The 10,626-nt window shown below is 34.8% G+C and overlaps 1 non-coding gene across 1 annotated transcript; it reads right to left on the reverse strand.

The window, feature by feature from the left end:
* Positions 1-9,873: 9,873 nt before the first annotated feature.
* On the reverse strand, positions 9,874-9,980 carry LOC116118227. Its single transcript, XR_004126125.1, has one exon. It is a non-coding gene; the product is annotated as a small nucleolar RNA R71 (small nucleolar RNA).
* Positions 9,981-10,626: the final 646 nt, after the last annotated feature.

The following is a 10,626-nucleotide window of genomic DNA, read 5'->3' on the forward strand; positions in this document are numbered from 1 at the left end:
AACTAACCTTGCTTTGTTTATTACCTCAATACCTTGCTCATCCATCTTGTTTCAAAATACCCATTTGCTGCCAATGATTGGATGATCTTTAGGCCTTGGTACAAGCTCTCATACATTGTTTCTCTCAAATTGATTTAGCTCCTCTTGCATTGCTTGAACCCAACTTTGATCACTAAGTGCTTCATCCACTTTCTTAGGTTCAACTTGAGACAAGAATGCATGTATTCCTCATTGATGCCCTTGTTCTTACTCATTGAGTGGGATCTTTGATGATTTGTGCTTCTTTTACTTAATCTCTGACTCTCGAAAAAGAAATCTCCCTTGCCATTCTTTGAGGTTCCATGAAGGTGTTATCTTCATTTTCAACCTCTTCTTGATGTTCTTCTTCTTTGTTTGGATTTGATGGAGATGCTTTATCATTGATCTGTAGTTCTTTCATCATCTTATCAGTCTCCTCTTCATTATTATTTCCTGCATTCTTAGAAGAAGATTCATCAAACAACACATGTATAGATTATTCAACGAAGAGAGTTATTTTGTTAAAGACTATATGCTTTTGAATGTGAAGAATAACCAAGGAAAATTGCTTCATCCGATTTGGCATTGAATTTTCCAAGTTTGTCCTTACCATTATTAAGCACAATGCATTTACAACCAAAGGGATGGAAATATGCAATATGTGGCCTTCTCCCTTTGAATAACTCATAGGGAGTTTTCTTGAGGATTGGCCAAATTATCATAGCTCTATTGATGATATAATATGAAGTATTAACCGCTTCAGCTCAAAAAGATCTAGGTATGTCATGCTCACACAACATGGTCCTAGCTATTTCTATCAAAACTCTATTTCTCTTCTCAACAACTCCATTTTGTTGAGGAGTCCTAGGTGCCGAGAAATTATGCTCAATGCCATGCTCATTGCAATATGATTTAAATAATGTGTAACGCCCACATCGAGGTACGTAGCTTTACTTATGCCCTAATACCCTTAATTGAATTTTGTTAAAGTTATCTTGAACAAGTGTGAAGAAAATGCCTTAAAATTTCATTAAGGGTAAAATGATATTTTCACTCATAATTAGTTGAAAATGCGGGGAGTGAAAAGAGATAACATTTTATGGAGAATGCAATAAAAATAAGGGCATTATGGTAATTGACTAAGGGACATAGATGGAATTTCATAAAAAGTGCAAGGGTGAAATGGGAAACTATAAATAATATTTTGTTATAGCAAGAGTTGAAGAATGAAACCCTAGCCATTTCTTCTCCTCTTTCACGTCACCTTCATCCCTAAATTCTCTCAATTTCTTCAATTCTTTTTCAAGGGAAATTCATAAATTTTGGGTTATTTTTAGTGGAATTTTAATCCCAAGCATCCTTAGGTAAGATCCTTGCACTAAGATATGAGTTTTAATTTTTAAAGTGTTGAATTCTTATGATTTGTGTTCATAGGATTTAAGAGAAAGAGAGTTAGATCAAGGAAGACTACTAAAGTGTTGGATTGCTCACATCCAAGGTAAGTAAATCCAACCCTAGCTATGATTGGAGTAATAATGTGTAGAGAATTTCTTTTTTGCATATATGTGCTTATATATGAAGAACTATTGATGGAATAGATGTTGAATGATGGTTAGAATTTATCCATGAGAAGTAGTGTTTGTGTACTTGATGTTTGATGAGAGTTTGGGTGAATTATGGAAGAATTTGAGTAGAATTTATGGAGTGTGAATCCTGGACAGGTTTGACGTTATTCTTGGTGTGTTTTATTCCAAATTTTGGTGGCTTAGGAGAGAGGTAGAAGTGTAGCTAAATTAGAGTTTATGTGTGCATATAAATTGTTTGATGAAATGTCAAAGAGAATTTCATTTATGATTATGATTATTTTTTATCTTGAGATGAGCTTGTAGATGGTAGAGAATGACATGTTTACATTCCATATTGCATTATTGCATCCAAACACGTGAATTTAGAAAGAATTATAAGCATGAGCCCATCTACATGCATACATACTCATAAGAGCATTAAAAAGCATTAAAGAAAATTAAAGAGCAAATAGAAAGAAATGAGAATATTAAATTCAAATCTGAATTTTTATTTAAAGAAGTGTAAAAAGATAAAAGAAGAGAAGGCTGTTGCGATGGGGAACCCGTGAGTGACATAGCCCCGCATGCATGCCGCCTTTAGTGAGCGGCCTTAGAATTCAAAAAGAAGAATTGTACAGTCCGTTAGAAGTGCATGTGGATGAGGACTGTACCCAGAATTAGAGAATACACTCACACGGCTAGGGTTCCAAATCCATGCCTCAACCAAGTCCGATCGGCAAGAAAGAAAGAAAGAATAGAAAGAAAGCAAGAATAGAAAGAAAGAAAGAAAGAAAGAATAGAAAGAAAAGAAAAGAAAAGAAAAGAAAGAATAGAAAAGAAAGAAAAGAAAGAATAGAAGAGAAAGAAAGAAAAGAAAGAAATACAGAGAAAAGAAACAGAAAACAGAATAAGAAAAATAGAAAAACAGAAAAAAAAAAATGCATATCCTATGCATTTGTGCATTTGCATCATACCTACGCATGATACCGTGCCTATTATCATGAGTAGTGTGAAATTAGAAATTGAGAACAGAGAAAGAATAGAGAAGAATAAAGAAGTGTGATATAAGGAAAGAAATTCAAAATTTAAGCAATGGAGAGAGAAGGGTAGCATAGCGGGTTTACTTACTGAGCAATTAATGCTCACCCCGTTGTTTTCAATGTTTTTGCAGGTAGTACGTGAGATGCGGTCGCTTGGAATGTCAAGAAGTGGAAGGGTTTGGCAACACTGTCGAGTTATTGTTTTGTGACTTTATTATATTATGTAAAGATTTGTATATAAAGAAAAATTAGATATGGGCCCATTATATATATTTAGTGAGTTTTACTGTTATTTTACGAGTATACTAGCTAGAGAAAGAGTATTACACAATGTGTTTTCAAATTCTTTTCCATGATCACTTCTAATGCATGTAATTGCATAGCCTAATTGATTTTGCAATTTCCTAATCAATGGAAAGAATTATTTGAATGCATCATTTTTGTATGCAAGAAACAATACCCATGTAAAAAACATGAGTAATCATCAACAATCACAAAACAATAATGCTTACCTCCTAGACTAGTTGTCCTTGTGGAACCACACAAATCCATATGCAATAATTATAAAGGTCTAGAGGTTGAAACAACATTCTTGGATTTAAATAAATACGTGTTTGTTTGCCTTTAGCACATGCATCACAAATATGATCTCTTTTGAAAACAAGCTTAGGCAAACCATGCACTAAATCCTTTTTAGAAAGCTTTGTAATGACATCCATGCTTGCATGACCTAGTCTTTTATGACAAAGCCAACTATCTTCATCTTTTGTGGACACAAGAAAAAGATCTTTGGATGCAATTCTATTTGTGCAAGAATTAACAACTTCACAACACATGGATGGAAAAACAACCTTAAAGCTTTTGTCACTCAATTTACTAATGCTTAACAAGTTATGCTTTAATCCATCAACAACCAACACATCTTGAATGGTTAGAGACTTGTTACCAATACAACCAATGCCAATGATCTTTCCTTTTGAGTTGTCACCGAAAGTTACATTTCTTCCATTCTTTGGCTTTAATGAGGTGAACAAGTTCTTGTCTCCCATCATATGTCTTAAGCATCCGCTATCAAGAAACGACTTATTTGCTCCAAATTTCACTGCTTTAAGACATACCTACACAAAGAAAACATTCCTGTTCTTTTTGGTACGCAAATGGTCTTGGGTCCATGGGAGTTAGTTCCAATCATTCCCTTAGGAATCCAAACCCTTTTTATCACAAAAGGTTTGCCTTCTTATAACCTAAACCTTCTTTGTTAAAAGCACATTTTTGTGAAGCAAGCATTTCATCAAGTCTTTTGCTTCCTAAAGTGAATTTGCTCAAAATCTCTTTTGTGTTGTCAAGCTCATTTTTCAATTCAAGATTTTCCTTTCACAAAACATCACAAATGATCTTATAATCATCAAATTCTCTTTCCAAAACAATCTTATCACGAGAAACACAGGCAATTTCATTTTTAAGCTCTTTAGCATTGTCCAAAAGTTGCTCATATTCAACTTTCATTATGCATGCTTAGTTTTTCAACTTTCTATTCTTTAAAGACAGTTTTTCAAATTATTCCATTAATGATTCAAATGCAAATTGCAATTCATCAAAAGAATAGTGTTGAGAGTCTTTTACTTCGGATTCGGAGTCTCCTTCTGAATCATCTTCTTTGGCCATGAAACAAAGGTTGGCTTGCTTTTCATTTGGCTCATCCTCATCGCTTCAATCATCACTTCCACTCTAAGTGGCGACAAAGCCACTTCTTCTTGTAGAATCTATCCTTCTTGTCCTTCTTCTTCTATTTGGCTTAGGGACAATCTTTATAGATATGACCAGGCTTTTTACAACCATGGCAAATTATCTCCGATTTTCCCTTATCATCTTCATTTCTTGGTTTGAATTGTTGAAACGGCTTTCCCTTGAATCTTTTGTTCCTTCTAAGAAACTATGTGAACCTCTTTGCTAAGAAATTGATTTCATATTCTTCCATAGAAGAGTCATCACTTTCTTCTTCTTCATCCACGATCTTGACAACAATCTCCCTCTTTGGCTTAGTCTCTTCCTCTCTTGGCTTTCTCTTCATCTCAAATGTCAATAAGGTACCAATGAGCTCATCCATTTTCATTTGGGTGAGATCTTTTGATTCTTCAATTGCAGTCACCTTCATTGTCAACCTTTTGGCAATGAACGAAGAATCTTCTTCAGAAGCTCAAGAATTGCAAAACTCTTTCCAAGACCTTTGAGATCATTTATCAAGTTGGAGAATCTCTTGTACATTTCAGTGATGCTTTCTCAGGTTTTCATCTCAAACAACTCATAGTCGTAGAATAGCATCACAATCTTTGACTCCTTCACTTGACTTGTTCCTTCATGAGTGGTTTGAAGAATTTCCCAAGCATCTTTAGCCGTTTCACATGCCAAAACTCATCCAAACTCTGTAGAATCACGATAGCAAAACAAGATGTTAAGAGCTTTATCATTTAGAATCAATTTCTTTTCATCTTCGGCTGTATAATGTTCTTCATCTTTGGCAAGGTCCGTTGACTCATTCATAGGAACAAAGTTCCCTTGCTTAACTATTTTCCACCAGTTATAGTCTATAGATGTAATATGGAGTCTCATTCTAATTCTCCATTTTGTGTAGTTTGTACTACAAAATAATGGGGCCTCACCAAACAATGGTGTAGACAATAAATTGACTCTTGAAACTGTTAGGCTTTCAACACAAGAGCCCAAGCTTTGATACCAATTGTTAAACCCTAAGTATGGCATTCCTAGACAGGATGAATAGGATTCAATACAAATATTTGCGGAATAAAACTTATCAATGAGAGTTAAAGAAAATGGTGAGTTTATAAAGACAATGTTCAATGACTAAACTCAACAATGTAACACCCACATCAAGGTACGTAGCTTTATTCATGCCCTAATACCCTTAGTTGAATTTTGTTAAAGTCATCTTGAACAAGTGTGAAGAATATATTCTTTAAAATGTTATTAGGGGTAAAATGGTCATTTCCCTCATATTTAGATGAAAGAGTGGGGAGTGAAAAGAAATAGAATAACGTGGAGAAGAACATAAAAATGAGGGCATTCTTGTAATTGACTAAGGGACATAGATGGAATTTTTAGAAAGTGCAAGGGTAAAATGGGAAACTATATATATATTTTTATGTAATAAGAGTTCAAGAGGAGAAACCCTAGCCATTCTACCCCTCCATTCATACCATTTCTCTACCCAAATTCTCTCAAATTTCTTCACTAAATTTCCAAGGAAATTCATAGGATTTTGGCTAGATTTTGATAGATTTTCAATCCTAAGCATCCAAAGGTAAGATTCTTGCACCAAGAAGTGAGATTAAATTTTAAAGTTTTGAATTCTTATGGTTGTATATGCTTAGGGTTTAAGAGGAAAGTGAATTCTACCAAAGAAAGATTATAGTGTTGGAGTTGCTTAAATTCAAGATAAGTAAATCCAACTTTAGCCTTGATTTAATCACAAGTTGTGTAGAGAAATTTATTTTATGTTGTATGTGTGTTTGGATGATGAGAAATTATGGATTGAAAATTGAGGTTGTTTGATATGTGAATTTCATGACCATGAGAAGTAATTTATTAGTATATGATGGGAAGTGAAGTAGTTGTATGTTGTAACGCCCACATGGAGGTACATCATTTAATTTATGCTCTTATACCTTTAGTTGATTTTTGTTAAAGTTATTTTTAGAAAATGTGAAGAAAATGCCTTAAACTTGCATTAAGGGTAAAATGGTATTTTCACTCAAAATTAGTTGAAATTGTGGGGAGTGAAAAGAGATAGAATTTCATGGAGAATGCAATAAAGATGAGGGCATTATGGTAATTAAATAGGGGACATAGATGAAATTTTAAAGAAAGTGCAAGGGCAAAATGGGAAACTAATATCTAATTTTATGTTATATCAAGGATTGAAGAGTGAAACCCTTGCCACTCTTCATCCATTTTCATGCCACATTCACCTCCATATTCTCTCAATTTCTTCAATTCTTCTTCAAAGGAAATTCATAGATTTTGGGTATTTTTGAGTGGATTTTCAATCCCAAGCATCTTTAGGTAAGATCCTTGCACTAAGAAGTGAGTTTTAATTTTTAAAGTGTTGAATTTTGATGGTTTGTGTTCATAGGATTTAAGAGGAAGAGACTTTGATCAAAGAAGATTCTTAAAGGGTTGGATTACTCACATATAAGGTAAGTAAATCCTACCCTAAGTATGATTTAAGTTATGTTGTGTAGAGAATCTCTTTTATGCATATATATGTGTTATATGTAGAGTTGTTGATGGATTTGGTGTTGAATGATGATTATAACTTATCCATGAGAAGTTGTGTTGGTGTATTTGATGCTTGATGAATGTTTGGATGAGATTTGGAAGAACTGAAGTGGAAATTTTGGAGTGCGTATTTTGGGCAGATTTGGCGTTAAATATGGAGGGTTTTATTCCCAATTTTTGGTGGCTTAGAAAGAGATAGAAGTGTAGCCAAATTAGAGTTGCTTTGTGCACATATGTTGTTTGATGAAATGTCAAAGAGAAGTGTTTATATGAGTATGATTATGTGTTATATTAAGATGAGTTTGTAGATGGTAGAGAATGACATGTTTGCATTCCATATTGCATAATTGTATTTAAATATGTGAATTTAGAAAGAATTATAAGCATGAAACCATCTACATGCATACATATTCATAAGAGCATGCAAAAGCACTAAAGAAGGTTAAAAGTAAATAGAAAGAAATAGGAATATTAAAGAAGTTCAAATCTGAATTTTATTTAAAGAAGTGTAAAAAGATAAAAAGAAGAAAAGGTTGTGGCGATGGGGAACCATGAGTGACAAGAAGAATTTTCCCCACATGCACTCCGCCTTTAGTGAGCGGCCTAAGAGGAAGAAAGAAGAATTGGTACAGTCTGTAAGAGTGCATGTGGATGAGGGCTGATGAGAATGCAAAATGTCATATTTACCCCTCTTAATGTCTAGTCTTTTATACTTATTTGCTGTCTAAATGTACTCATTATTATTCTATTTTGATTTAGGATGCAAATGGAGGCGTTAATTGCAAAACAGAACTAATTAAGTGAATTTGGATAGTTTCGACATCGTTTCGTAATCTAGGCATAACTCTCTCATCCAAGCTCCGATTGAGATGATTCAAAATGCTGTGGAACGCTAAGAAAGAGATCTAAAACTTTAATATTGGAGTTTCGAGAGATACTCACTGCATAAAGGTTGTAATCGGGCTTGAATTTGACGTACCTACACTACTGATGTTCTAGAACATTCTACCTTATAATTCAAATAGGCAGATTATTACAGGAAGTTTTAAAGACTTGTTGCATGCAAATTACAGCTAGACACACCACTTTCCTATTTTGTATTAAGACTTTATTTTATTTTCAATTGCTCAGATTAGGATAAAGGTTATTTTGGGATTTTAAAATATTTTTAGGAGATTTAGATTTAGTAGAATTAAAATTCGAATTGGATATTTAGAGAGAGAGAGATCAGATTGGGGATTACACAGAGACACAGACGCCTCTCCCTCTCATCTTCTTGAACTTTCCTTTGAAATTTCGTGATGGCCATGAGTGGCTGATTTTCATAACTTGGTCGAAGGAAACAACACCTCGGAATCAATAAACTGTGAGATCAATCTGGTTTTTTTTCTTTAAGTGCTCAATTTATGTTTGAGTATTGGGTGTTCTTCTATGCATATTTTCATGATTGTTGCGTTTAATTACTAGGAGGCCTCTAGTTTATTAGTTGTTGCAATCTACTGCTAAGTTAGATATCAAATCCGTAATTGTTTGATTCCTCTAACTTGTGAAGCAATTAGGGTTAATAATTTGCTGCGTCAGGAATTAGTAATTCTTAAGAAGAACACTCGACTAAATTAAATACAACTGCTTGAGTTTGTGTTGTTTAGCTTCATCGATCTCTCTAGTTCTTAAGGCTGCCACTAGATTAAATCTTTAGCTCTTGTCTAGGGTTGTTTAGTAGTAAGGTTAATTAGATCACTTGTTTCTTAATTAATTACAACTAAGGAGAGATAGGAAAATAGTTCCAACGGTGAATATTCAGGGTATGAATTGATTTATTTTTGTATCGATGATCAGTTGTAAGATTCCGATGGTGGATGTTGACCTAGACCAAGTTTCGTTATTTGATTGATTTCGATAGTTTAATTTGAATTGTTTTTCCTGAAATTATTTTTGTTTTACTCAAAACCCCCCAGCCTTGTTCACGTAACATTAAACTCGGCTAGACACACTTCGTGGGAACGATCCCTACTCACACTACTACGTGTATTTTTTAGGGTTTTAATTTTGGGTGCATACGACAGCACGCCAGATTTTGGCGCTGTTGCCAGGGAGTGATTCTAGTTTATTTTTTCGTTCTTGTGATTCTGATTTCGTTGTTGTTATTTTTCAGAAAAACAAAATTTTAGGCAGTACTGTTCAAGGCAGGATTTTTGGTGGAATTAGGAGCGGTGCGAGTACCTGTTTCAAAGAAAACGAAATTCTTCACAGGACTAGTCAATCCATTTAGGATTCACTAGCCCCACCTTCTCGAGGCCAAAAAACAACGTTTGATAAGGTTTTTGGCCCTTTTTGTGTTTCTAGTTAAAAAAAAAAAAAATTATTTTCTGGTTGGTTTTTCATTATTTGTCATTTATTTCTTTTATGAGTTTCTGTTTTTTATGACTAGGTCCTCTCATCTTGGCGATTTAACATTCCACCTAGAATTAGAAAGCATTTTGCACAGGTTAAGGAAGGAAGCTCGGAGAAATTCTGAGGAAAGCAATTTGGCCCTTGATTCCCGATTTGCTAGCAATTCCGATTTAGAAGAGGAGGACATCATGGCTGGAAATCGAACTTTGAAAGAGCTTGCTGCCCTTGATTTGAATCAAGCACCTTTATGCATAATGTTTCCTGTTTTAGATGCTACTACTACTTTTGAATTAAAATCTGGACTAATACATCTCTTGCCCACTTTTCATGGTCTTGCAAGTGAAGATCCTTACAAGCATTTAAAGGAGCTTCATGTGGTTTGCACGAGTATGAAACCTACGGGGGTGACTGAAGAGCAAATTAAATTAAGAGCCTTTTTGTTTTCTTTAGAGGATGCAGCTAAGGATTGGCTCTATTATCGACCCTCTGGGAGTATTACCACATGGAACGAGATGAAGAGGTTGTTTTTGGAGAAATATTTCCCAGCTTCGAGGGCGGCAAACATTCGGAAAGAAATTTGTGGTTTGAGGCAGCACAACGGAGAATCCCTACATGAATACTGGGAACGTTTTAAGAAATTATGTGCAAGCTGCCCCTATCATCAGATTAGTGAGCAGTTACTTATCCACTATTTCTATGAGGGCCTTACATACACTAATAGGAGCATGATTGATGCTACAAGTGGAGGAGCTTTGGTGGATAAAACTCCCGAGGCTGCGAGAAACTTGATTGCAAATATGGCGGCCAATTCTCGATAGTTTGGCACTAGGCTTGACCTTCCTGCTAGGCGTGATAATGAGGTAAATATTTCTTCCCTTGAACAACAAATCTCAAGTCTAACTTCTCTTGTTCGTCAAATGGCTATAGGTAATATGCAAACAGTGAGGCTTGTGGGATTGGTTTGGTAGTAGGGCATCCAACTGATATGTGCCCAACTCTTCAAGAGGAGCCCATTGAGCAACTGATATGAATTCATTTACCACAGGTACCTCATGTACACTTGGGCTCAAACTCTCTTCCTTACTTACTATATGTGCAATGTACTAAGAACACCCTTTTTTCAACATCTTCCTAGCTTTTGCTGCACTAATCATCATGCTAGTTGGGTGCCCTTCTCCAAAAACGAAGTTATCCCTATGGTCCAGATTAAACTTGACTTTTTTCCTACGACAGTCTATCTCTGCTCCATATCTACTAAGAAAGTCCATCCCGAGAATGATGTCAAAGTCTGGCATATTGAAGACAATCAAATC

The sequence above is a fragment of the Pistacia vera genome, unplaced genomic scaffold (assembly GCF_008641045.1).
Source record: "Pistacia vera cultivar Batoury unplaced genomic scaffold, PisVer_v2 Contig839, whole genome shotgun sequence".
In the NCBI taxonomy this organism is placed as follows: Eukaryota; Viridiplantae; Streptophyta; class Magnoliopsida; order Sapindales; family Anacardiaceae; genus Pistacia; species Pistacia vera.